The sequence below is a fragment of the Sus scrofa genome, chromosome 1 (genome assembly GCF_054392235.1).
Source record: "Sus scrofa isolate SSC_HxYL_T2T_F1_AM1 chromosome 1, Sscrofa_HxYL_maternal_Yorkshire_Landrace_v2.0, whole genome shotgun sequence".
In the NCBI taxonomy this organism is placed as follows: Eukaryota; Metazoa; Chordata; class Mammalia; order Artiodactyla; family Suidae; genus Sus; species Sus scrofa.
The window spans coordinates 282923870-282930983 of NC_139383.1; the positions used below are offsets into that span (position 1 = coordinate 282923870).

Below are 7114 nucleotides of genomic sequence, written 5' to 3' on the forward strand. Positions count from 1 at the left end.
GTTACACAGCAGGATTGTAGCAGAAACCTGACGAATTCACAGGTGTACTAATAGTACCCACCACACAGGATCGCCGTGTGGATTAAATGGAAGAAGATATTTAAACCATTACATATTAGACTATTTTTTTTATAGGCTGGTATGTAGTAACTCCATAAACTCTTAGGTGGTATTACCAACCCAAACTTTTCTTATGTAAAAATAAGTGTGTTTCTCAATATATGACATGGCACATTGATACATTTATTTAACTCATTGGGGTTACTTTTTCTCTTCTAAGCCTTGAAACACAGAGTAACTATGTTGCTTACAGAAACAATGACCCACAGCTCACAGCCTGGGGTGTGGATCCCAGAGCCAAAAACTCAGCACTGAAACCCTCATGTCCCACTAGTTCATGCCCACCTTCACCCAGTGCAGGACCCTGCCTTCCTGTCCATCTCTGGGGGTTGCTCAGGCTCTGCTTGAATGCTTCTAGTGATGGGGAGCTCCCTGCCTCACGTGCCAGCTTGTTTAATTTCTGAATCTTCCTTGTGGCCAAGAGGATTCTCTCTCTTGGCCCTGGTGCAGGATGACTCTTGGGTGGGGCTGAAGGTTATTTAATAGGTTTTTAATAGCAAGAGTGCAGGCACTAAGGTCAGGTCTGAGAATTCTGAGTCCCACACTTAGGGCTGTGTGACCTTGGCCAAGTGTATTCACCTCTCTGAGCCTCACTGACCTTCTCTGTAAAGTCAGGTAGGGAGATAGCAAATTGTGAGGCTCAAATGAGAGACACCCAGTAGGTTCTCAGCAGAAGGGGGCGTATAGAGTGTTGTGTTCAAATGACGTTTCCTCGGATACAAAATTCCCCCTTGCTGTGTAGGACTTGTTTCCTCATCTCCTCTTCCCCTTCCTGTTTCCCTTCTCTAATTTTTTTTTTCTTTCCACAGACTTTTATTAAGACTCAAATGAGTGGGGGTAATTGTGCTAAGCGCCCTAAGATCCAAAGGAACCAGAATCATTCTTTGACTTGCAGACACTCACGGGTGAGTGGGTCAGACTCAGGAGAAGACGAATACTGCAGATAGGAATGCTGGCTGGTCCCAGACCAGGTGCCACCTAACCAAACAAAGGTAAGGGCTATTACATGGCCACCCTAGAAATGATTCACCCATACCAAGTTAAAAAAGCAAGAGAAACCCTGCCAGGCAATCCCGACCAGCAATGGGCTCAACATTTGTGCCTGGATCTGTCTCCCTTCTCTGATTTTTAACATCTCCCACACGTGCCCAGGTTGCTCTGGGTGCGCCACGCTCTGGGTGCGCCACGGAGAAGCTGTCAGTTGGTTGAGGTGCCCCGCGGGGCAGTTCGAGCCTCCGCGCTTGTCTATCAAGGGCTTGCCATGTGCCAGGCACCTGGGTAGACCCCGGATGGCACAGTAAAGTCTTCGCCTTCATGGAGCCCCCCTTGTGGGGGTGAGGGGGGCAGATTAGCATTAGAGGCATCGAAGGTTAAGCGTCATGAAGAGAATGAGGCAGGGACGGGCAGGGATGGGGACAGGGTGGCCCAGGAGCCTTGGGGAATTCTTTCTCAGGTCCTGCCAGGAGAAACGCAGTTTCCGCGACAGGAAACGGGAGCACCCTCTTCCACACGCCCTGCTCAGGCAGACTGGTGGGTGCCGCTCTGTTCTGAGCACTGGGTGGCAGGTGGTGGTGGGGGATGGCCTATAGGTGACAGTGTGAAGGGGGCAGGTGTCCAGAGAGGGGAGGAAACCGTGTCACCTTGGTGAGCACATGAATGGCCACCACTTACTGAGCCAGGGGCTGGGCTCTGCGCTGTCCACGCATTTTCTCATTTGCTCTGGCAGTCAGGTCCCCCCTTCTCTCCACCCGCAGAGGTGCGGCTGGAGGCTCAGTGGGGAGGGACCTGCTGAGGTCGCAGTGAGGAGAAGAGGCAGGATGGGCCCAGGTCTCTGGGGCTCCGAGCTGCTGCCCTCTGTGTGTGAAGCTGGGGAGCTGGGCGTGTCGGGCTGGGACGTGTAACTGTGGTAGAGCCCGCGCTCTCCCGGGGGAAAAGCCCCGATTCACAGTGTGGGTCCGTCTCATGGTGTGGGTCGCCCCGGTGGTCAGTTTCGGGCCACTGAAGGGAGCGTGATGAGGGCAGAAGCAATAGGACTTGTCGTTGGACGGGACCAAGCGGCGTCAACAGGCTCCAGATCCTGCAGCTACAAATACGAAGGTCCCTGGGCTGCTTGTGGGCTCCTGGGAACCCTAGCGGGTACCTGTCATTCCTTGGCAGGTGTTAATTGAGTTCCAGCCTGTTCTAGGCTCGGGATGGGGTCGGGGGGGGGGGGCTCTGCTGTCGTGGTGGCCCCACCTAGAAACGCTGGTCTCAGCAGCGCTTAGCAGTCACACTCCTTGCAGTGGGCTCTCTCCTAGGGCATTGAGGGCACTATGACCTTGTCACAGCGAAGAGCCTGGCGCTGGACCGGCACACGGCTGGGCTGGAGTCCTCGCCCTGCCACTCACAAGCCTGGGATGGTGGGGGCGACCCCCCCTCGCAGGGCCTCGGTTCCTCCCGTAGTCAAAGGCAGAGGTGGGACCCCTGAGCTCCGAGGTCCTTTGGCTTGGACCTCCTTCCATGGATGCGTGCAGGGAAGCCCAGCCCAGCGTGGGGACGTAGGGGCGTGGGGACGTGGGGCTCCAGCCTGCACACACTTCCCTGCCTCTCCTCCCGCTGCATTGCTATTTCAAGTGATGGTGGTTTGGCTCGCTCTTTTTTTAAAAACCATTCCGGTACTCGAGCCGAGTTCCACAAGGCCAGCTGTCACCACTAAAAATGTCTGTCGTGTGACAGCCACCAGTGAGGAGGTGGGAGGAGGCAGGAGGCCCCGGATGGGACCACAGTGTGGCTGGATTTAAAAAAAAAAAAAAAAGCCTAGAACCAAAAAACAGCCCTGCCAGGAAGAAACAAAAGCTGGGGGGTGGGGTGGGGGGGGCAGATCCCTCCTCTTTCTCCAGCGCCCCTTTGCCAGCTCCTCGCTGGCTCTGCTGGAGGACTGATGGCAGCGGAGGCCAAGTCACTGGGGGGACAGGTGGCGGTGGGGGGTGGGGTGCAAGGTCCTGGCACGTGAGCAGCTCTCAGCCCCTAGCTCCTCCCTGTGCCAGGCTTGGTGGGCACACCGAAGAAGCAACCTGTCCGAGGCTGCTGTCCTGTGAGGGGTAGATGCGAGGCCTCTCCAGGGACGGAAGGAAGCAGCTGATGCGCCCCTCCTGGGTGAAGTGCTTCCGTGAGTCACTTTGCCAGTGATTAAATGGTCACAATAAACTTAAAAAGGAGCCTCTGTTCCCCCCATTTTACAGATAGGGAAACTGAGGGTCAGTGGGTGGAGCATGTGGCCTAAGGCAGCGTTGGGGGGTATGGGAGCACAGGCAGGCGGGGGTGACTCTTGGCTGGGTACACTCCTAGTGTGGGAGCAAGTAGTTCTTTGGCCTTGACCTTCCCAGCTATGAAGTGGGGGCAGTAACACACCTGCTTCCTAAAGAAGCAAGGGTTAAGACAAAACCAGGCGTGTCCAATAGCAGGTATGGTGACTGGGGCATAGAATGTGCTAGAAGGTTGGGATTCGGGACGGGATGCAGGGCTGTCAGATTCTAGAGGCCCATTCTTTCTCCTGCATGTTTGCAGCCTCTCAGGGCTGCTGGGAGCAGGGCCTGGAGGAGCCCTGGGTGTGGATGGGGCTAGAAGTGGTTACCCTCGTTCTCCCTGACCCCCAACACCTGCTGTGGCCCCGTCAGCTCCTGGAGGGGCTGGGGGCTTCCTGACCATGAATCTGAAGCTGTAGCTTCTCTGATGGGGGCTCTGGGCCCCCTGCCTGACTGGAACATCTTAGAGCAGGCAAGCAGAGACCCCGATGGACAGACTTTTGGAAAAGACAAAGGAAATGATACAATTATTGGAGAAAAACTCCAAGGAGGATTTTTGTGTCTCTGGAATTGCTTCCTTCCCGTCTCCTCAGGGCTCTTCTGGCCTTACATCTTTCTCCTGCTCACAGAAAGAGCCTCAGGTAAGTCATTTACACTCTAGTGTAGCTACTGTGTTCTTTTTTGTTGTTGTTTGTTTTTTTGCTTTTTAGGGCCGCATCCACGGCGAATAGAGGTTCCCAGGCTAGGGGTCGAGTCGGAGCTACAGCTGCTGGTCTACACCACAGTCACAGTAATGCCAGATCCTTAACCCACTGAGCGAGGCCAGGATTGAACCTGCATCCTCACAGATCCTAGTTGGGTTTGTTAACCGCTGAGCCACGAAGACAACTCCGTCCGCTACTGTGTATTGAGCAGTGGCTCTAGGCCGGTAGTTCTTCAAAGTGCTTTTCTTTTTCTTTTTCTGCAATGCCTGCAGCATGCGGAAGTCTCTGGGCCAGGGATCAAACCTGCCCCACAGCAGTGACAATGCTGGGTCCTTAGCCTCTGGGCCACTAGGGAACTCCTAGGTATTTTCCTTGTATAAGGCTTTGCTTTTCCTTCTGGAAGGTATGTGTCCATCCATTAAAAGGGTTTTTAGGCATCCATTTCTTTATTCATTTGACAAGCATTTATTGGGCACCAATAGCATGCCAGGTTCTGTCCTGGGTGTGACATCAACAAGCCCCGGACGGTGTGGAGGTGCACGCAGCTGGGCAGGTGGGTGTAGCTCTGTGATGATTTTCACTCCCTTCCCCCCCCCCCCCCCGCCGACCCAAGATCTATTAGGTTCCTCTGACATGGTGCTGGGGCGGGATGTGGCCCATGCAATGGGTGCCATTGCAGGGGGACGGACACACAATAATCAATCAATACACACTTAAAATGATGGCCGTCAGCGATAAGAGTGTGAATAAAAATAAAGGGGACGAGGATGATGCAAAGGGGGTGATTTTATTCAGGTCGGGCAGGGAGAGTCTCTCCAAAAAGGTGATTTTATGTATTTACTTAATAGCAATTTTTTTTCCAAGTTTTGAGATCACGTTTATTTCAGCGAGTAATTCACACTTTAAAAAATTGAATGAAAGATTCTTTATGTTCTATAGTGCTTTGTAATTCTCAAAAGTTTCACCCACATGAATTTTTTTTGCCATAAGCCAGGGCATATGGAAGTTCCCAGGCCAGAGATCAAGCCCAAGCCCCAGGAGCAACCCGAGTCTCAGTAGAGACGATACCAGATCCTTAACCTGCCATGCCACAGTGGGAACTCTTCACATACATGATTTTATGCAATCCTACGATAACCCTTTTCTCCTCCTACCCTAATGTTACCTTTCCTCTCATCCCTCTCCTCACTGATAACCACTAGTTCTCTGTATCCGTGAGTCTGCTTCTTTTTTTTTGGTCTTTTTGCCTTTTCTAGGGCCGTACCCGCAGCATATGGAGGTTCCCAGGCTAGGGGTCCAATTGGAGCTGTAGCCACCGGCCTACGCCGGAGCCACAGCAACACCAGATCCAAGCCGCGTCTGCAACCTACACCACCGCTCACAGCAACGCCGGATCCTTAGCCCACTGAGCAAGGCCAGGGATCGAACCCCCAACCTCATGGTTCCTAGTTGGATTCGCTAACCGCTGAGCCACATCGGGAACTCCTTCTGTTTTGCTTTATTTACTGGTTTGCTGTATTTTATTTGAATTCTATGTATAAGTGATATTGTGCAGTATTTGTCTTTCTCTCTGACTTCTTTCACTGAGCATAATGTCTTCCAAGTCCATCCATGTTGCTGCAAATGGCAAAATTTCATTTTTTTAATAATGATTTTTATTTTTTCCATTACAGCTGATTTACAGTGTTCTGTCGGTTTTCTGCTGCACAGCCAGGTGATCCAGTCCCACACACATGTATACATTTTTTTTCTCACATGATCAGGCTCCATCACAAGTGACCAGACATAGTTCCCTGTGCTACACAGCAGGATCCCATGGCTTATCCATTCCAAAGGCAATAGTTTGCATCGATTAACCCCAAGTCCCCAGTCCATCCCACTCCCTCCCCCTCCCCCTTGGCAACCACAAGTCTCTTCTCCAAGTCCATGATTTTCTTTTCTGTGGGAAGGGTCATTTGTGCCGTATATTAGACTCCTGATGATAAGCAATGTTGAGTGTCTTTTCATGGGCCTGTTGGCCAACTGTCTTTCTTCTTTGGAAAATGTCTATTCAGTTCTTCTGCCCAATTTTTTTATTTGGGTCGTTTGTATTTTTGCTGTTGAGTTGTATGCGCTGTTTATATATGTTGGCTATTAACCCCTTATCGGTCATATCGTTTGAAAATATCTTCTCCCATTCAGTAAGTTATGTTTTCATTTTTTCAGTAAAGAAAAAAAAAAGGTGAGGTCATAAAAAAAAAAAATCCACCCATTTATCTATACACTTTTTGGTGAATATATAGGGCATTCATGTGGTTCAAAACCCAAAATGGAGAAAAAGCTAGAAAAAAAATAGCCGCTCTCTTACCTCTGTTTCTATCAGCCTGGTTCTCTATCCTGGTCATCACTGTTCTTTTTTTTTTTTTCTTTTTTGTCTTGTTAGGGCTGAACCTGAGGCATATGGAGGTTCCCAGGCTAGGGGTCTCATCTGAGCTGTAGCCACCTGCCTACACCACAGCCACAGCCCCTCGGGATCCGTACCTCATCTATGACCTACACCATAGCTCACGGCACTGCTGGATCCTTAACCCACTGAGCGAGGCCAGGGATCGAACCCGCGTCCTCATGGATGCTGGTCATATTTGTTTTCTCTGAGCCACAATGGGAACTCCACTGTTCTTAATTTTTAAAGAATCCTTCAGAGTTTCTTTTGGTAGAACAGTCATACCTTGGAGGTATTGCAGGTTTGGTTCCAGACCACTCCGAAAAAGCAAATATCACAATAAAGCAATTCACAGATATTTTTTGTTTCCCAGTGCATATAAAAGTTATGTTTACTCTGTATATACTGTAGTCTATTAAGTATGCAATAGCATTGGGTCTAAAAAAAAAATGTACACATCGTAATTAAAAACACTGTTGCCAAAAAATGCTCACCATCATCTGAGACTCTAGTGAATTATAATCTCTTTGCTGGGAGGGCTTGAAATATTTTGAGAACAGCCAAAATGTGACAATGGCCAAAAT

At 50.5% G+C, this 7114-nt stretch overlaps 1 long non-coding RNA gene across 1 annotated transcript in view; it reads left to right on the forward strand.

Annotated features, from left to right (window-relative positions):
- Positions 1-2914, forward strand: part of LOC110256380 (uncharacterized) — a 31543-nt gene extending 28629 nt beyond the window's left edge. The window contains exon 3 of the long non-coding RNA XR_014828876.1: positions 930-2914. This is a non-coding gene — a long non-coding RNA (uncharacterized LOC110256380). The remainder of the gene's footprint in view (positions 1-929) is intronic.
- Positions 2915-7114: the final 4200 nt, after the last annotated feature.